Consider the following 21,282-nt stretch of genomic DNA (forward strand, 5'->3'; position numbering starts at 1 on the left):
ACTAATGACACTTGATTTTTATAAAAAGTCTTGACTGGGTGGCGAAACTGAAATAACATAGTTATTTATACTGTTATGCTTTTTTCATTCTTAAATGTTTTATTCCCAAAACAGTGGGTTTGTTCTTTTTTTGGGGGATGGGGGGGTGTTTGTTTTCAAATACTACGGCATTGTTCCTATAAGGTACTTGACTTGCCTGTTTCTTTGTATTCTGCTATTGTTTCTTGGAAAGGAGAGAGCGGTATTAGGTACTTTCCATAATATCGTCATTTTTTTGGACCAAAACCAGAATCTTTGTGCTCCAGCACTAGGGAAGCTCACATGGTTCTACAGACTCAGGATTTTTCTAGAGGGTTTGCAACAACTTGCCTGAAGGTGCAAAAGTGTAGCAAAATTATTTGTGGAAGAAAACGGAAATAAGTTATCTCAACCTTGATAAAGGCTGATGGTTCTGCAACAATAAGAAATTTGTAAGAATTTAGAAAACGCTGATAATCTGTGTTTTGAAAAGGTGGAAACATACATTTCTAACAGCTGGATATACAGCTTAGTTTAGCAAATTGTCTAATGCTTGATGTAAAAATGTTTTGATAAAGTTTCTTTCCTATTATTTTTTTCCTAGTTTGAGTTAGACACGCCTTTCCACTCATTATCCTAAATAACTCATTCAATAATTCTGTTGTACCCAGGCTACCTTATTCTGATAAAGTATTTGAGAATTATGGTGTGTTTGGATAACACAGGAGGATTATGCCTCTCATTCCCATTTATGAATCTAGAAACTCTAAAAACACCTTTTTGATTTGAAGTTTTAAATGATGGTTTTAGGCTGAGGTTTTTTTTTTTTTTTTTTTTAATCTGTCTATTGTTACAGTTCTTTCTGCACTTACCTGTAATTAAAAAAAAAAAACAAAACAAAACCGACAACCTATTTTGTTATTTTGAGGAGCCTTGTACAAAAATTTTGATGAGAAACATTTATTTTAAAAAATACAAAAATGGAATTGTATTGTCAAGATGATTCAGAGGCAGATGTGTCTGAAACTTTAAACCAATCATATATTATTTCAAGTTTGTATCTGTGCTTGGGAACTGAGTTTTTGTTGTTTCTAGGATTACAATAAATCTACTCTGAAGTAAGGAGACCTCTGGAAGAGCTCTTAGTAAAAGATGCCCTGATCTCCTGATCTTTTTTTTTTTAATTACCTTAGAGAAGCAGATTATTATCTCTGATGGCTTGCTGATAGTATTATGATGAGATTATCTGCTGAACACATTTCCATTTCCAAAATGTTACTCTGCATGTTGTGCATATTTGAGACTGCAAATTTGTGCCCAAACTGTTAAACCCATCTTGGTGTTTTTTGGATGCCAGGTTTCCTAATCTTTTTAACCTGTTCCCCAATGCCTTTTTGCCTTCTCGGTATGTGCAGTGACACCTATTTCATTCCACTACATTGACTTTGCAACTGTTAGCTTGGCATTGTCCATGCGAGGAGGGTTTTAGAAAGCGGTGCCATCTCCTCCTCAGTTTGCCAGCATGTCTGATCTGTTACTCTCTTGGTTTTTGTAGCTGTTTTGGGATCAGTTGGCAACATTATTTTGACTGGGGGTGCCCGTGGCGGGAGCTAATCCACTTGTGTGCTCGTGTGTTTTGTAAAAGATTTTTTTTTTTTTCAATCATCTACATTTATTGCCAGACCCTATCAGTTTGCTGGCTCTGCAAGATCAAGTGCTTCAACCACAGGATGTTTCCAAAACTGATGTCTGATACTGAGCTTCTGAAGTTAAGGCATAAACAGTAATTACTGCAGGGAGGGACTGCTAGAGGAGGATTTTAGATATAGGAAATGTATATTGTTTGTCTTTTGGATAATTTATAAAACTGAAAGTTGCACTGCATGTGTTCTTTAAAGATCCTAGGGCTTTCCACATGCAAATATTTTAAGTAGCAACTGGCCGGAATCCAGATTGGGCAATGATGTTCTCTCTACCTAACATTCCCTTTGTAGCTTTGGCTGGATCTGGTGTCTCTTAGTTCACATCCTGAGCAGTTGAACAGCGTGGCTGTGTGCAGTTAAACAGTTGCTACATCTCACCCAGCAGTGGCTTAATTTTGGAGGTTTTAATGATTTGTGTAGGTATAAATCAGGCTGCAAAGTGCTCTGGAGCCCTTCTGGATGGCAGGTGTATATAAGCGTAAAGCCGTCATTAGCAGTAGCAGGTGTTTTGGCCTGGCAGGGAAATAGCAGGGCTTTCTAGAATTGTGGGGTTGTTTTCTTCTGTCAGCGTGCTTTACATTTCTGGTTTTGTTTCCAAGATTAAAAACACAAATGGAGAAATGAAATTAAACATCGCTGCCTGGCCGAGAGCTCTTGGCAGTTCTGTAAGTCAGTTGCTTAAAGGAAGCTCTACTTCCAGTAGCGCAGATGTTTGTTTGTGCAGGGGCCAGAGGCATCTCCATGACACGTCTAACCTCAACCAGGCAGAAATAGAAGAATTCATGAATGAACTTTTTTTTTTTTTTTCCTCCTCCTGTTTCCCCACTGGCAACTGGTGCTGTTACTTTAATCACAGTGAGGAGATAGACCCTTGTGTGAAGACAAAAACAGTAGTTAAAATACTAACCACTCTTCGGATAACTGCATGGCTGGAGTGTTCCAACACGCATGTAGAAAACATGAAGAAACTCAGACTTTACGTTGGTGATTGTATGTGTACGGCCAGAATATGTAAGCTCTGGTTGTGTTACGCTGAAGGTTTGTTTAGTGGGAAAGGATGGGGGAAAAGGGGCGATGCAAAGGTGCTGTACTTGTGACTGAATATGTGCGGGAAAGAGAAAATTATCTGCCTAAATCACTGCTTGTTGAGTTCTGAGATTACAGGTTTTCTGGATGTATTTCGTGAGTATCCTTTTCGTTGTGTGTTGTGAAACTTTTTGGATAAAAGAAGTACGCTTGAGTATATTTTATTTACTTTACTAATCCATTCTAAAGATCTCATTGGATTTCTTGCATCTTTCTGCCTGGCCTCTGTTTATAAAGGTCCTTCTATTGTCTTCAGTCTTCATCCTGTTTTTTCTTGTTTTTTTAAGTCTTCTGCGAGGCTAACAAAGAGGGGGATTGTGCGTTTTGATACTCTGTCATCTCTGCCTTCCCTAGTATGTCCGGTTTTCTTATTAGGGCATAAACTCGTATTGAAAAGGAGTCTTTTGGAGGCAGGGAAAGAGGGGGAGGGAAAAATGTACACTGACATTTCAAAAAGGAAATAGGAATCTCAGTTTCTCACTCTGAAAACTCTGAAGCAATTATAAGCGTTAGGAGGGACTTCTGTATTCAACCATTAATATTTAGCAGCAAATGTTGAGCTGCTTTTTGCTTTTGTTTTTAAGTAGTACATAAACACCGCACAGTAATTTTAACCATGAAAGCCAAAGCAGAACATGTCCTCCACGTGTCAATTTGTGTGGACTTTAGGCAGGTAAAACTATTTGACTGGTTTGGAGGCTGGCTGCCCAGCTGATCAAAATTACTAGAGGTCCTTAAATGAGAAATTATACAAAAGATGCTTATTCCACTTCTGGAAATACTACATTTTTTTGTTTGTTAAAAATAATTTCTTTAATGAAATGGAGTAGTCCATGGTGATTTGTCTTCCCGTAACTTCATTGCATAAAATGAATGCAGGTTCCATATGTAAAATACAAGCCAGGAATTAAATGCCAATTGTTTCTTTTTTAACTTTCTTTAGCAGAATAGCACAGCCGGTGAACTTTAGCTTTGTTATTTTGAGCACAGGTTCATACTTTCAGTATTCTGGTATTATGAATCAAAACAGGATCTTGCAAGGTATGACCAGAAGTTAACTTTTTTTTTTTTTTTTTTTTTTTTAGCCAGTCGGTCTCCTGCGTTACTGTTTTTCTTCACTTTTTTTCTTCTCTGTTTTCTATTATCACCATGCTACCTACCTTTGTGTGTGTGTGTGTTTTATTTTGGGGTGGTTTTTTTACTTTTTACATTGGCTTCTGTCTGTGGGATGTAGTGGTGCACTTTCTTGATGACCTGTGTAACCAGAACCTTTGAGGTTCAGCTTAGTTCGAGGCTTGTCTGGCTTTCATGATATTTCAAAGGAGTGTCTGTGGCTCTTGATACAAAGGATCCTAAGACACATCTGAACTCTGAAGATGCTGGCTATAGAGGTCACAGCTGCTTCAGAGGAAAAGCTGAGGGGAAGAGGAAAGGTAAGAAACAAAATAGGGGCTGAACAGAGAACAGAGAGGGGAAATTAGTAACAGAGGGAAATAAGCTGATGCTACTTCCAGAGCTGAAGGGTTGGGTTTATACGGAAATCTGTGTGTCTTCTTATTGGAAACAGAAGATAAGCTGTGTCAGTTTGCAGTTTGTGTGTCTCTTTTTCAACACAAGGGGCAATAATTTTGCAATGCTAGCTCTCGGTTGCTTTCATTTTGCTCGCTCTGTTCTGGGAAAAGGGGACTGGGGAGGAACCAGGAAATTGTCGACCAATAAATCTGACCTTGGTGGTAGGCAAGATGCTAGAGACATTAAGAAAGGATGAGATCACAAAACATCTGGAGAAATATGAGCTGATAATGGCTAGTCAGCTAGACTTTTGGAGGGTAAATCTCATCAGATGGAATTATTTGTGGAGAGATCATAGGAAACAGGCTGGATCCAGTGTGCTCTCATAAGTCTACTTTGGATGATGGGGTAGTCAGATGCTGAGAATTACCTAGTACAGTGAAACTATACTGGACTACATCTTTGAAAGCGCTAGCATAACCTAGAGATTGCTCGTCTTCCACTCAGCAGACTACTTAAGTCGTTGAGCACCTTTGTCACTTGCCAGTGTCCTTCTAGAAAACCCTTTCTTCCAGAATATTTTTTCGTGTAGGAAAACCCATTCTTTAAGCCACAGCTTCACAATTTTGAAGGGTGAAGTCCAAATGTTTTTTTTCAGTAAAAATTACTCCCAAAAAAATCTTTATTCCGACATTTTCCCCCACCTTTCTTGCAAAATACTTTGAGTTCTTTAGAGAAGTCATGCTAGGTCAGCTGTTTTTTTTTCTCGTAAACTGTCTGGAACCTATATGCAAGTGACACCAAACACACTCGCGCTTTGAATGGCAAAGAGGAAGAGCTCAGATGTTGATGCCCACATTATTTGTGTCAGTCCTGGAAGTTTACTTTCATATTCTGTTTTATTGTACATCAGAAGCGAAACAAACCAGGTCTCAATTTTCTCTCTGAAAGTGAGGTAGCATCATAAATTACTGTTACTTGTTGTTAGAAGAGATTTGAGAATGAGGGATCTAGGACATTGCGAGCCCTGTTAAAGTGAGCCTGGGAATGCTTGATACAGTGGATCATGCAGAAACTGCCTGCATTGGCTTTCATCCTCTGTTCCACGGTTCCTTCATGTTGAAGAAGGAAAAGGTAGGCCTGTGCAAAAAAAAAAAATAGTTGTCCACGTGTGGTTTTCTGTTCTTTTTTTTTTCTTCTCTCAGTAGGCATATTGAGAAGTCATCGGGTTTGAATTTAGGAAGAAAGAAGTACTAAGGGAGTATGCTATTTTGAGGTAAAGAGAGATCAAGAGAGTAAAGCTTGCTTGTTCTTGCGGGAAGGCTTTTAGGCAAGATGCTGTGCTGTGCGTTTTAAATTCGGCTTCTTGTCCTTGCTGGAAAGTGTCCTTCCCTGCAGCCCCTGTGTGGATGCCAGAAGGTTCGTTCCCGTCCCACGTTCCCTGCTGACGCTCCCCCTGCTCCAGCACCCCCCGTCGCACCCCTGGCCTGCGCCTGCGGTTTCCCCTGGCCAAACTTGCTCTGTATTTGGCCCTCTTAGCCCTCGGCTTCACCATCTGAAAAAGCTGGGGAGGACTTTGTTCTTAGAGCAGTACATGGTGACATGTAGTGTATCTCCTTCTATGCACTTTTTATGTGAGACTAATAAGTCTCTTAAAAATTACGGTAGTTGTTGGTCTCAGACTCATTCGGGAAACAAACCTCAATATGTGGTGGAAAAAGGGATTTGCTTGTCTTTTGAACATTTGATTTGAATGCATTTTCAAAGACAGAGCATTGTAAAAAATTACCGTCAGCCTTGTGGGTTTTTTTTCCCTTTTACCTATTGAAGTAACTGATTTACTAATAGAAAAAAAGACTTCAATCTTACTTTAAAAGTCATGTCTCATGGGGGGAAGACAGAGGAAGGATTATTATTTTCAGATGTATTATGTTGCAGGTACAATGTGCCTCTTAAAGGGGGAACAAAAACCAGGAAACTATGTGAGGAAAGAGGAAGAAAAAGAATGGAGAAAGAATAGCACCATATTAGGTGTGAAGTAGTGTGCTTCTGTGAGAAATATTTACTGCAACCGAAAGGGGGAAATAATGAAGACCGGCTTTGAGTGCAGTTGAAAACATGTTAACGGAACTCTGGGATTATTATTCTACCTCTTAAAGTTGAGCCAAAAATGTGAAAAAGATAGCTCGTCAAACAATGTTGTGAAATTTGTCAATTTATTCAAAAGTGCATGGTCATATTTGAGGACAGCCGAGGTAAACAATCATCACAGACTATGGGCAAGTCAGTTACTGTTTTCCTGAGTGTCTTGGGTAAGTCGGGAGAGCGTGTTTTGAAGTGCTGTCCAAAGCCCAGGCCTTTGGTGAACTGCATGTAGAAATCTGCTCTGGAGTCAGTGGTTCTGTGCATGACTTGCAGTGGTATTTTGTGCTGATACTGAGACTGAACGCAGCTTCTGAACCATTTATGGGCCTACCAAATCAGTCTCCTCTGCCTGTGCTTTACTAATGTACTCTCCATGAGGACCACAGAACATGCATGCCAGAAAAGTGGGGTTTGTGTTGGTCGTGAACCACGACCTTCATAGGAGATACCTGTTTTGGGAGGGAGCTCCAGGCCTAGAATGGTTTGAGTTGGAAGAGACCTTCAAAGATCATCTGGTTCCAACCCCCTTGCCCTGCCCAGGGTCATCTTTCACTACATCAGGTTGCTCAAAGCTCTGTCTAATCTGGCCTTGAACACTTCCAGAGATGGGGTATCCACAGCTTCTCTGGGCAGCCCATTCCAGGACCTCACCACCCTCATAGTAAAGAATTTATTTCTTGTATATGTGTAGTTTAAATCGACTTTCCCGTAGTTTAAAACCATTATGTGTTGTCCTGTCTCTATAGGCCCTGGTAAAAAGCCTCTCTCAGTCTTTATTATAAGCCCTTGGTATATATTGAAAGGCTGCAATAAAGTCTCCGTGTTGCCTTCTCTTCTCCAAGCTAAACAGCCCCAACTCTCCCAGCCTTTCCTCATAGGAGAGTTCTTCAAGACAAGTGTTATTGTGCTGGTGTGGAAGTCTGACTCATGAGGTTGACACTGGTTTCTTGAGTGGACTTCAGGGCTGCTCACACCAACTGCTGCTGAACCTCAAATGTTAAATGCGGCCCTTATGTTTGTGGTAGCTTTATAAATCAGTTCCTGCCTGTGAAAGTCAGAAGATTTTGAAAGTTTTGCCCCTTCTTCTTTCCGAAGCAGAGGAGCTTGCTAATCCTCATTATGTAGAGAAAAACTGGAAAACACAGCCTGAGCGCCTTCTTCGCAATTTAGACTAAGGAGAAGAAAAAGGGCTGTTTAATTACTTTTAATGACAAATCTGAAAAAAATAGAGGATTTAAAATAATTTATGATGTATGTTTTTATTTTTTCTGAGCTCCTAGCCTCAGCAGTATACCCTACTGTTTCTGCAATTGTGTCAAAGGATCTGGGGATCAAGAAATGCATCCCAACTACCCTTCAGAAAGCAAGTGATATGAAAGAACAACTTTCACATTTTCTGGAGATTTGCAGTCAGTGTCAGTAATAAGTTACAGCCTTGAACAAACGCGTTAAGCTGTTCAAAATCCATTGTCAGGCCTCCTCATAGGTGCAAAGTGAGAATACTACTTTTTATTTGCTGGCTGCTTCTCAGGGGCTTCTGGACATGGCTGTCTGGACTGGTGTGTTTTTGTGTGTCATACATATCCCTGCGCCTGTCTGTGGTCTGCAAACCTTCTATAAATAGCAGTCAGTTAACTAAATGAAAGTCTTTTCTCTGTAACGCAGATTTTCAGGGGTTTTGCTGTTTGGGTTTTTTTGTTGGTGGTGGTTTTTTGTTTGTTTGTTTGTTTTTAATTTTTAACTTTCGATCATGCAATCTCATTACGTATAAATTAAATTTTGGGAACACAAAGACAAGTCATTTATTTCTTAATTCAAGACTTGACTTAAATGCGTAGTTGTATAGGTTTAGCCATACTATATGTTTATTATTCCACTGCAAGCTTATTCATGGAGCAGACTAGAATCCAGTTGTGATAATCCGTGGTGACAGTGCTTGTTGTAAGGAAGTATTTTAATAGGTGGAAATTGATTTCTGGACATGAAAGGATATGAATCCTTTGCCACTATAAATTTAGTAATAAAGTCATTCTGTGAAAAGTGTTCTTTGTGCTGCTCTGGCAGTGTCTTGAGATTACCGTGCTTTAGATGGGGAGGTTAAGTGCCACTAATCATCATGGATTTTTCTTCAGTAGTTTTTTAAAGAAAGAAATCTTGCCTTTTTACATGGTTGTTAATAGAAAGATGTTTTTTTCAACTTTAATACTGCCTTTGGGGATGCATTTCAGACTGTGAACGAGTAGGATAGTAGTTGGCTTTTTCAACTTGAAATTTTCTTTGTGTCAGAGATCATTGTAGTTCTAGGTCTTCTTTTCTGGTAGATATATTTTTACTACAGCATTTGAAGGTATATAACTGATGTATCTCCTGGTGTGGAAGTTGAAGTTGCCTTGTTACTTGCATGAATGGAAAAGTATTTATTCTAAATAAGAATTAGGGAAAAATTACTTTTTCATACATGGAAAATCACTACAAACTTGCCAGCAACAGCCTTCAGACTTGCAGAGATATTGCCTATTGAACGCTATTGTGACAGCTTGTTTCTGTCATTTTTGCTGAGGTTTAGCCTGTGAAGTTCAAGATATCTTGATCTGAGAGATGGGGAGATAGTTAAATTACATCATCATGGAAGAATACCAGCATAGTTAGCTTTAAAGCCATTCAAGACTGCATTGGCACCCCTTTGTTATACAGTGTAGCTGAAAACGAACTGCAGCAATAATGAACCAATCCATCTAAATCACAGCAGCTGAACAACTGACTGTTCTATCTCAAAATGCAAATGCCTTGTGCAGAATGGATTTAATTGTAAATGTTTGCTTAGTAGGGAATATGAGCCTTTTCGTTTGCGACAATAATCATGAATACAAAGACCCACAGAATTTTAGGGTTTACATAGCTTGTCCCTGTTCTCGTAACAATATTTCAAAGTCAGTTTTTTAAAATTTGGCTTTTTTCTAGCCAGTGAATAGAACTCTAACGCCCAATCTCTAAGCGGTGTTTCAAAAACTGAAAGATTAATTTAGCCCTATGTATTTAGATCAGGCAGAATTTTCTGTTGTATTTCTTTTAAATCTATGTTAGGGCTTTTATATAGCTTCAGATAATAAGAGGAAAAAGTGCTGACTTTCAGAGCTTGGATTTGTTTTTGCACTGCAGAAATGCCAAGTATAACTTAAGAGTATTAACATTTTCTATGAGATTCTAGTAAGGTGCCTCTCAAACAATGAAAAGGTTACGGATAGGAATTTCTATTCTAGTGAAAAACTCAAACCTCCCACCTCTATATTAAAATCTCCATTCTTTGCTAAATTCTTGAAATCTGGCTGTTAAATGCAACTCAGGAGAATGAAACTCTGTCACTGATTTGAATGAATTCAAATAGAACATCATTGCCATTTTATGGCAAGGCAAGGAAAAAGCTCTCGGAACTTCACTAGTACAAAGAGGGAAAGCAGAAATACCTGCCTCCAGGCTGCTCCTAGGAATCTGTGTAAGGAAAGACAGATAAAACTTTGAAAACACATATACACACACAAAAAGTGTGCATGTTTATTCTTCTGTTGGCATTTTGTGTGTTCTTTAATAGCCTTCACGTGTGGATTAGTCCTTCTGGAAAAAAAAAAAAAAAGCAACCAAGCCCCCTGAAGAATAGGCCTTTGTGACACTGGACAAGTTTACTGCGCCAAAGTTATGGTAAGAATTTGTAAATTTTGGCTGCTAGAGTACTTCCTTCCCCTGCTGTGTTTTTAATGTTGGAAACTTGTTAAGTGTGGATAGAGGGTGTTTTTTGGTTGTGTGTTTTTTGTGGTGTGATTTTTTTTTTTTTTTTAGACGACAATGCAAACATTCATTTCACAAACTAAACCACCCGTTCACATGATGCTGCTGGCTGTATGTAAACACCCTGTTGGTCTTGTTCTGCAGAAATCTTTGGGCTTCCTGAGTCATACAGAAATGCTCCGCTGCTCTTTTTGGGGCTGTGCTGTGGGCTTGGGCTGTATATGCTCAGATGTACTTTGCAAAATTAATGTCCGTGAAAAAAATGCTCTTACTTGGAACAGGGCCCTCAAAGCCAGGATGTTTTTCTACGTCTCTTTTTCTCTGTGTGTTTAAAATATTTCATTCTACTATCTTGCGAATGGTTTTTGTTTTGCCTGTATTCCTCGGATAAAGCTGAACCTGTTGGTGAGATGTTTAGTATTTCTTAGTTGCAAAACCATCTTCTGCTTACATATGTTGTTTCTTCATGCAGATCTTATGTTGAATGTTTTAGTTTGTGGTAGGCAAACCAGCTGGGGCTGAGCGAGCCCTGCAGAGCACTGGGGGCCGAGAGGATGCCGGTACCTGCGCTGCCAGGTGCCTTCCCGGTGGCCTGGGACGTGGTGACGAGCTGTGCAACACAATTGACTTCACAGGGGTTTTCTGGAGTAACCAAAGGCAGAATTCAAGTCCAAGGCTAAACTGTCATGGTGACAAAATATTTAGAAAACATTTTCTTGCTCGAAACAAAAGCTTGGATTGTGCAACACGAAGTACCGTCCCAGTGTAATAAACAACGTTGTGCCTTTTTTAAAGGGTTCTGTGTGTTCCCTGGCTGTCAGCTCTTGCCCAGATTCAGCGTGTTCAGGTAAAACGAGGCAGTTTTCCTCTGCACTCTTGGCTTTATAAGCTGGGTCAATTCTCCCCCTTTACACAGTGGGATTGCAAAAATGGAGCAGCCAAATCTGGCCTCACGTTTTGAACATGGTGGACAGTCCTCTCAAAATGAATGCTATGGAGCAGCTTCTTCAGCCATGGTGGCTCAGCTGCATTAAGAGCAGTTGCTTAAAACTTTTAACTTGTCGTTCGTGTAGACTGATCTGATCCAGAAGAAGCTCTAAGACTAGATTTGGTGATCGCTTTTTTTGGGTTGCAATAGGAACCTTTTGTGCTGTAGGTGTTTAATCTTTCCATAGTAACTGCTATAACTTTTTTTTTTTTCTTTAAATGCATGAGGTTTTGAGATGTTCCAGCCTTCCTGATATTTCTACCCTCTGACATAAAAGGAGGCCAGCGACCTAAAATGGCTGTACTAGATTGTTCATTGGGAATAATATAAAATGATTTTAAGATGGGTGAACCTGTGACAACTGAGTGAAGACTACTAGCCAGCTGTATACAATTCAGTTCAGCATAACTGTGCTATTTGGAGTTAATGCATTTTTTTTTCCCAGTCTAGTCTGTCATCTTCCTGCGTAACGTGCATTGTATTTTCAGAGAAAAGCATGGTTTTACATGTATACCACCTTCTCTGCTTAGAGCAGCAGGTGGCCAAATTTCTTTCTGAAATAGGAACTTCTCTCAACTCTACAGCAACTATTGTTGTCTGCAGAGACTGTATTTTTTGATCTTCAAGGAAGTCGGTGTTTTCAATGTTGCTGTAGATGTTGGAGTATACTGTTGTTCATGAAAATGGAAAACAAAAGCAAAACGTGGAGGGGGGGAATATGCATTTCTAAGGTTTGCATCATCTTGCATCTTTGTATGCTTGGCATGTAACCTTGTCCCATTCAGAGTGCTGCTCTGAACCGGGCAGAGCTCATTCTTTGGGCTGCAGCTTTGTTGCTATCTACTAGTTCCTCTGTTGCATTGAGCTGCAAAACCAGCCGCTTTTGCTTTTCATACCTATTTTTACCATCTCTAATTTGCTGTTAAGATGTTAACTTCTGCCTCCAGTTAGCTTAGTGTATCTCTATACCAAGACTACAGCATGGGGACAAGCAACCACTTCTGTGCTTTCTCTTGTGCTGCGCTTTCACACTCGGGAAATGATCCCTGCAAACAGCTGCAGAACTGCTTTATTATCCTCTGTAAAAACTCTCGCTCCTTGTGTTACTTATAAAAGGCCTTGACGGCCTTACAGTGCCTGTGTAGTGAGGCTGCCGTTCGCTGCGATGCCCAGTATCGCTCCCCTTTTTTCATGTGTCTGTCTGGCCTTCCGTTGTCCCTGTCCTACAACAGTAAACTCTGCGGAACAGGGATTGTCTCATTATTCTATTTGTACAGCAGGTGGTCCAGGTTCAGATGTGTATCTGAAGTTGCAGTGTTCTGCAGTAGTACAAATCATTATAATCTAGAAAGCTGTATTTAAAATAGGTAAAAAAAAAAAAAACGGATCAGGTTTACTGGTTTATGCATTTTTAAGGGGGTTTTTTGGTGGGTTTTTTGTGGTCGTTTTTTGGGGGGGTTTCTTCATGTTAATTTTCTGACAGGTTAGTGGCAGGAATGTGCAAAAATCAGTATATATGAAGTTTGCTTCCCACTGTAGGGAATCCTCCTCCCTGTGGCCAGAGGAAAGCTTTCTTCTCAGCAGCAGCACCAGTCTATTAGGAACAGGCTACTTCACAACAGCTCGTGTTGGTGTCTTGGAGAGGTTTGTTTACTGCCTCAACTAGACTGGGTGTAATTATGGCCAAACCTCATGTTTCTGGAGACTTTTCTCTTTTCAGGCACCATTTTAGATGTAGAATGACACACAGCAGGATGTGTGTGGTTGTAGATATGTGTTCATGCTTCAGAGGCCATGCATACCTTTTTGGCCAGGTACAATGCTGTGCTATTTCTCTCATCATTCATGTGGTAAAATAAAACGTGGAGGAACACAGAATTAATTTCTTCTTTTTTATGCCCAGTACACACACAGAATATTTACTGATATCCATCTCCTTGCTGACTCTTACAATACTCAGACCAGTTACTGGAGACAAGGAGATTAAAATGAAGACACATGGCCAAGCAGACTTGAGGTTTTGTTCCTCAAATTTGATTTGAAAGTTGCAGTTTGATAAAGTTGCATTCATTCTGTTTTTTGCCTTTTATAATTCTCCTGAATTACCTATAAATACTATTAGTGTTAGGATTTCTTTTGTAGGGTTTTGGATGGCCCTGCTTTGAGTGGACGATTAGACCAGATCACCTCTAACAGCTCCTTTCAACATAAACTATTCTGTGATTTTGTGATTCTTGAGGGTTTGATACTGGGAATCTCACGCAAAGCCCAGCCTGATTTTTGGAGGGGAATAACCACCCCATTTGTAGAAGTGTTTGGTTTTAGTTGTGATATTCCTTGTGATAGCCGTCAAGCAGAAAATAAAGGGCAGTTCCTCTGTTGTCAACAGGCCTTTTCATTTTTCAGTGTTGACTGATCTGTTCAAATACAGAAGTTGGAATTTTTCAAGGAAAAGGTTCAAATCACGCCATAATAAACAAACCTTGTGAATTTACTACTTGTTGTTAGTGCTCTGAGTCTCTGCTTTGGAACCAAAAGTTGCTTTTTGCTTTAATCACGAGAATGTCTGGTTTACTCAGATTTCTGTGTAGCTGTGAAGCTGCAGGGAGTTTTGCTTTCTTTTGTTTGTTTGTTTGGCTCTCGTTGCTGTGAGGCTCACTGTCAGAAAGTAGAAAACTTCGTCTCAGCCTTTCTCCTTCACCCTTTTGTAGCCCTGGTGAGAAATAGGGGTAGCAGCATGTGTGGTGGGGCTAGATCTTTTCTTTCTGGTCCTCTCCAAGCAAGGCTTCAGTTATTTTATGTCACTGATGGCAGTTTAATTTGATGCCTTGATGGTCACCTTCAGCAGTTGGCTGCAGCTCCTTGAGACGGAACATGGCAGAGATGTGCTTTAGCTTCGCGTTGTGTTGCTGGTGGCTGAAGTTCAGCAATAGCTGTAAAAGTTGTAAAAGTAGAGGCCCCGGCCATAAGGTCCAGCTTATCAGCAGCATTTGACAGGATGATCGTCTGAGAGTAGAAGCGGCCTGGAAGCTGAGCATGGCTGATCTGGTGCCCTCAGCTCACACCAGCTCACAAACCTCTTCCTTTGTCCGAATCAGCGTAGTGACTGTGTCCTTCATCAAAGCCCATTCGTGTTGGTTTGGTAGCGGTCTGTCATCCTCCGGCCATTACCATGAGCAGCCACCTTTTGGAGTCAGACTCGATAAACCAGGTGATCCATAGAGTGGTGGATCTCTGTGGTTTGTTCCAGGGTAATAATCACCTCAAAGAGTTTACATTAAATAGTGCTTTATGAATGCCTTTAAGTTGTAGAAGCTTGTTTCACAACTGGTGCTCTGGGTGGCTGCAACTGGAGTCCCAAAGGACAGAGTAAATTTTGGACCTGATGTGACATTTCACTTTGAAAAGAGAGTCTTTGAGGGCAGTGTTGAAGTCTGGGTCAGCTAGAAATAGGAAACCTTGAGCAGTCTCCGGCCTCTGGAATTTGTTTTATCCGAGACAAGATAATTGTGTGAAGTCTGGAGCCAAGGTCTACATATTGAACTACATCAGATCTGTGTTTAGATCTGTGTCTGAAATGCAATAGCTGTAGTCTAAAGGAATTTTTAAAATTTCTTATTACTTTGTAACCTAAAATCTCCAGAACAGGGAGCTTCTTGAAGGGTATGTGTGTAATATGAGCTTCTTAGTAAAACTTTTGCGAATTATTTTAAAATTGTACTTATGACTCGCCATGGATTATTTATTTATTTTATTTTTTCTCCTTTGAAAAACTTGATTTTCCTTACTTTTCCCAGAATACCAGGATAGTGCTAACTATTTCGGAAATTGCTTTCTTTGTTCAGATTTGTGCTTCTAAATGCAAACTACACCTGCGTCTGGTAGCTTCTTCCATTTTTGCTGGACTACCTGTTAACAAAAAGTGTAGACATTCTCTGTTCTTTGTTGCCCAGGGAAGGCAGGTAGGTCAAACCAAAGGCAGAGGCTGAAGGAGGTGGCTGGTGTATTAGAGGTACTGTCCTGGAACTGAGAATCGAAGCCAGTCATCCCCAGCTCTGCCACAAACTTCCTCCTATATGATCGTCTCGGATAAGGTTATTTTTATCTCTCTGTGCCCCAGTTCCCTATCTGCAAAATAGTGATAACAGCACTTCCCTACTTCACAGGGGTGTTGTGAGGACAAATGCGGCTCAGGCTGTGGGGCTCTTGGAGACTGCGGTAACTGGGGCCACTGTGGAAGAGGGGAAATGTTCTGCGTAAAAGCTTTGTGTTCTTTGAGCCCAGTGGTAGGTTACAGCACTGATGTGAGTGTGGTTTCCACTGAAGACATGGCTTGACTGGTGCCATGTCTTTTCCCCAAATGCTTCCTTCCTCACTACTGCATGCACACCAGCAAAGCACTTAAGGTCCTTGCTAAGTGCAATTGTTTGCATCCTTGGCTAAAGGCTCTGAGAGCCCAAGAGCCTGGGTGAGACTTGCTACTCCCGTGTTTGCTGGCATGGGCTGCTCACAGTGACTGAGTGGAGAACGTGCTTCTGGCAACAGCCACCCAGTGCGTTTCAGACTCACTCAGGCCTTGGAAGTAGTTAAAAATACATATGAATGGATCTTTACTTCTGAAATTCAAGCTACTGTAGCAGTTACTCTGAACAAGCCATGGACTGCAGCCTGACCAGAAGAAAGCAATTGTCCTTGACACAACTGGTTAATTTTCATAGAAACCACATCCTTTGTGTTGCCACTGACAACATAACATTCCTTAACGTTTGATTTCGAGTGGTGCTTTATTACCCAGCTGTACATGCAAAGATGTTTTCTTCAGAAGAGTTTCTGTCCAAAGACACCACAGAAGGGTGCAAACCTCTTTCCGTTCCAATGTGGACTTTGTAGTGCTTGTTTATATATAGTACAAGCAGGTAAGAGACAGGAAATCTATCTGCTTAACATTTACATTGTCTCATGTCCAAAGGGAAGGCTGTGGGGAGTTGAATATTTGTTCAATCAAATCTTGCTCATGCAAATTGATTTTTGTTTTTGGAGAGCTTTTCGACCAGGAGATAGGAGCGTACTTCATTTATTGCTCGTTCTTTGAAACATGTGGCTCATGTCATCTTCCTTGTTCACCTGCTTTGATAAATTCTATATTTAGTTGTCACTGCCCATCCACTTGAACAGGACAAAAATAACTTCAGTGTAATCCATCCTCTCTGTCCTTTCCTTTCCACCGCTTCCCTCCCCTTTCCTTTCCTGACACTGGGTTTAGGGCATTCAGTTGTTTGGAAAGTGGTGGATTTTTTGTTTGTTTTGCTTTGTTTCCTTACAAGTAGGGTTGAGGGGCAGGAGAAAACATTTATACCCTGCAATAAAATTGTTGTGAGGAGTATGCAAACTGTCAGAAATACTTCCTCCTAGAACATTTGCTGAGGGGTCAGAGTGTGTGCAGAGTGCATGGAGGGAGGTGGAGCAGGGAGGTTGGGAAATGACTTGCATGTGGCATACATCTGTCTGACAAAAAGCCAACCGTGCCAGGGGATAAATGGACAAACAAATAGTGTTTCAGTTCTGAACTCGGAGGTTGAACCTAAAGTTTGCGCAGGGGCAACTCTTCAGATGAGTTTCCGATGGACCTTGACTCTGGTTGTGCAAACGTGTAGTAGGTAGCACAGAGGAGACTGTCCTCTCAATCCCTGCTCGGGAGAGGATCCACGCATAGGCTGTGCTTTGCACGGCTTCTCCTGCATCCCACGGTGGGCACAGATACACAGTCATCAACTCTGCCAAAAATCAACACTGGCCAAAACCCCCCAGAAGTGTTTAAACACCTAACCCCTTGGCTTTAGCATGAATTAAGCACCAAATTAGTTAAGCACTTTTGTTAATCAAGCTGTGGATGTTGAGTGTTCTTAGCTGCAAATTGGATAAAGAATGTCCACTGAACTTACCAAAATATTTGCTGCCTACATTATCTGAAATATTATTGTCTTTCACTATTAAGCAGATCGGGATTTGAGGGAAACTATTGTTTTGGTGAAACTGCTTTGAACCTGCCAAGTTCTTGTATCTTGAGCTGGGTGTTGGGTATGTTGTTGTTCCTGACAGATACATTGTCTGGACATGCAGGGGGAGTGTTTGTTCTCCCAAAAAAAAATATATTTTTTTGTAACTTCAGCCATTTTTAGGTTGTGTTAAAGGTGGTGATGAGGAGCAGAAAGATTGAGGGAGTACTCCGTAATTGATGCCTAACAGAATTCAAGTTGTTCCTTGATGAAATTTTTCATTCAGTATCTGCTTTTCAAAAGAAAATGAGAGTTTTTCTTTTACTTTGCATTCATAGAATTACTGCAAGACCGGAGGAATTAAAAATTGGTTTTGAAAACCGGTCACAATTTTAAAGATTAAAATTCTCCTTTCTCCCTCAACTTTTGCCAGTGCACCTGTGGGCGCCCGAGCCCCGTGGCAGGGTGACGGTGCTGCCCCGTTTTGACCTGCAGCACCTGGGCGACACAGGCGTGGAGGACAACTGACTGGAGGACACCAGATCACATAGGGACTTCTGAGATGTGACGTGTGTTGGGCAGCGTAGTGGCACCGCTAACCAAACCTGGCTTAAGAGCCTACATCCCTGTTTGAACCCCGAGGCTATGAGTTTGTAACAGGACTCGCTACCAGAGCCTGCCCTGCTGCCTCACGTCTCTGCGGTGGCATCTGATTGCCTTGGCCCCCATCCTCTGTCCTGCTTTTAAAGCGAAGGGCACTTGTAGTTTTCAGGAGCATTAATTCCCGACTTCACGAGTAAGAAGTGTTTGAAAAAAGCAGGCCCCAAACTGTGAGCGCGTTTCTTACGCTGGCGGGCGCGGTGCGATCCCGTGAGTAGTCTGGGCTGCTGCGATCGTACCGGGCAGGCCAGGCCGCCTCACAGGCATCTGCTGCACTGCCTGTTGACTCGTTAACATCCCCAAAACTGTAATTTTCACTGTAATGATGGATTACGCTTGTCATGGTTTACAGAATTTTGTCTTGTGCGTTTAATAAAACAAAACAGATTCTAATGTTTATTATTTCTGAAGTCTAAAGCTCAACGTATGCAAGACAAACTATGCTTTAATTTTACAATTGTCTGATGGGACTTGGCGATTTATTTGTTGTTACTTCCTTAATGATGTTGCAGTCAGAGGCACTGTTTTGCTAAATGTTGTGTAAAAAGTAAATTGTAGCACAGCAGATGTTGGTATTTGGATGGATGTCGGTGCAATGGGGGGACAGCAACAGTCATCTCTGTCAGCTGTCTTCAGGCTCGGCAGGCCTGCTGCGTGGTTACTTTGGTGTGTAAAAACAGCTCGTTTTGCAACTGGGAAGTTTGGCATTACATTTGGCACCGAGCCACGTAACTGGCTTAACACAAGTGTTTATCCAGCGATTTTCTCAAAATTGGTAACTTGGAGAAAATGTTTATTAAACTTCTGTATAAAGAAAGGGGGGATATACGGCTGGATCTCATATGTTTAAAAGGCTTCAATGTTTGTAATGCTGAAAACATTTTTTTATTACTATTTTTATTTCCCCTACCCCGTGCGTCTTTGCTCTTTTATCATCTACCTTTTTGCAGCTTACTGTTTATAATTTCCTTTTTAGAGATTAAAACACGGAAGCATACCTGATGAAATACAAAGTATATAGAATGTTGTAACTACCTTTCTCTCCGTCCTGTGTCCTGTCATGAATTAGGTGCAAAGAGCTGAGGACTGCAAATGGAGGTATTTAATTAGAACCCACTTTGCCCCCCCTTTTGTAGAAATTCCAACTAAGCATGGAACGGGAGCCCTGATCTGCAGAGCAGCTGATATTTGTATGATAAATTACTGTAGATTTTACCTTTGGGTTAAGTACAAGAATCCCTGCAGACCATCAAGAATTTTTCACAGAACTACTGTCAATATCGGACATATTTCTTTATGGAAACAGCATTTTGGACTGCATTTTTAATAAGGAGGTAAGGGGAAGGCAGTAGTTTTGCAAAGCAAGAGCAGTTTCAATCCGATTTTATGCCTGAAATTGGGAGCCTTTTGATTTAAGGTTCATTGGGAAGCTTTATCGTAACTGAGACATTTAGTTTGGATTAATTTTTCTAATCCATTTTAATCTTGTATCGCCCCTGTGATTAAATAATTAAATGTCTTCATTGCTTAGAAAGGCCCCCATTTCTTTTGTGAAAGATAAGATGATTAAACTAGGAAATTTGGATTCTCTGGTGAAGGAAGGAAAAGTATGTAGAAAAGCTAGAAAAGCATATTTTCAAAGTAATGATGGTGACTCAGTAGTGGACTAGTGCTTAGTTAATTTTGTAGTTGAACTGCAGTTTTATCATCAAATAAAATATCAGGACAGTAATTTTCATGTGGGTCCTTTGTTCTTTGTTTGTGGGGGTTTTGTTTTTAGAGGAGGGGATATTACCTGTACGTTTCAATTTCTGTGCCCAAGTGTGGCTTTGTTTAGAAAACCATAATTTGCAAGAAGGTCTTCCCGCTGCAGAGATTCATTCAGTGTGCTGTGGATAAATTAAAATTACAGATTAGCCACTGCTCACTCGCAGTGGCTGCTTTTAGGAAACTTTTTTTTTGTCTCTTAGCTTTATACTGGAACTGTAGTCCTGATGTTAGGATGATTTTCTCACAGTATGAATGAGTAGGGGGAGATAAATGCAAGACAGCATTAATTTGGGAATACTCTAAACTTTATAGCTTCACCAGCCCAGAGGTTGGGCTGAGGCTTGGTGGCCAGCCTGACGTTTGGAAGAATTTGCTGCGAGCGTTGGCTCTGCCTGGGAAGGGGAGAGTCAGGGTGGCGATGTTGTGTGCTCGTGCCCTGGCTCTGTGTCGGCTCTGTTTAACGTACATACGTGTGTGTGTATTTAAAGGATGTAGCTTTGCTGTTATCTTGGTCGGATTTGGCCATGTTTCAAGAACAAGGTCCTGAATAAGGAGCAACGCTCTCTGCCCATGGGCTGGGCACAACCTGCCCTTCCAGCTGTGCCCATTGCAGGTGGGACAGGACCAGGACTGGTACTGGTGATGGGCACAGGCACAGCTTGTGTGGCCTGGGGTGGGGGTCAGGTGCTGCCTCCCCCAGCACCTGCCCAGCAGAGACCCAGTGCTGGAGATTCCTTGGCTTCTCCTTTTGTCAGCATCCTCCTCTCTGATGCAGCAGACTCCAGCCACAATTGTGGCAGCCATAACTTGGCTCATCTCTACCACACTCTGCCCCTCGACATGATGCTTCTGTGTGTCCCCCCTCCGCCCCATCTCCTGCTCCCCTCCTGGTTTTCAGAGTGGCTTTGCTTGGCTTGACCCTGGGGTGGCAGAGGAGCCCCCAGCAGCTGCCACCTGAGCCGATAGCATCAGGTCAGGGACCAGTGGAAGAAAATACGGTAACCAGTGTATGTGCTAAGTATGGAACAATAAAGCAGAGTTTTCTCTATGTGTGCATGTACCTTCCTTTGCAGAGTCCCTGAGGCACGAATGTGGCCCCAGATGACCTTCTTCAGTAATGTAACCCCTGGTGAACTGTAGGTTTTTTCCTCTTTTTTTTTAATATATATATAAGCAAACCGAAACACACTCAGTTTAAAGCTTTATTTATGGCTTTCTGGTGCTCTCATGCTTAAAAGTATGGGAATCTAACTCTTGTGGATGGTTGCTGTAGTTGTTGCAAGTTCTTCTACAGACCTGAAGGGTAGTGATAACCTGGCTATGTAAGGGGGGATGTGTTTCGGTGTTCGTTTTGCCTCTTGTTCTTCGTGGGCATGCTAGTAAGAGTGGGCAGGTGAGCTACGGAGCGTGGACTGTGCTCAGTTATGGGATGGGGCTTTTGGGGTTGAGGTGTTAAAGGGGATGTGCATGGTGAGGAGCAGCCGTGTGGTGTGTAGAAAATCAGTTGCATAGGAGAGGTGGGGCTGATGCAGCAGTCCCTGACCTCTGAAAATCCAGTGGGGCAGGTGCCAGGTTTGATGCCCATGGAAACTGGTGTGAGTTTAGGGCTGGCTGGGGGTAG

The 21,282-nt window shown here is 41.4% G+C and overlaps 1 protein-coding gene across 3 annotated transcripts in view; it reads left to right on the plus strand.

Moving 5' to 3' along the window:
• The window catches only part of AKT1 (AKT serine/threonine kinase 1), a 73,257-nt gene that overhangs the window by 7,785 nt on the left and 44,190 nt on the right, over positions 1-21,282 (plus strand). The window lies entirely within an intron of this gene.

Source organism: Caloenas nicobarica, chromosome 5, assembly GCF_036013445.1.
Source record: "Caloenas nicobarica isolate bCalNic1 chromosome 5, bCalNic1.hap1, whole genome shotgun sequence".
In the NCBI taxonomy this organism is placed as follows: Eukaryota; Metazoa; Chordata; class Aves; order Columbiformes; family Columbidae; genus Caloenas; species Caloenas nicobarica.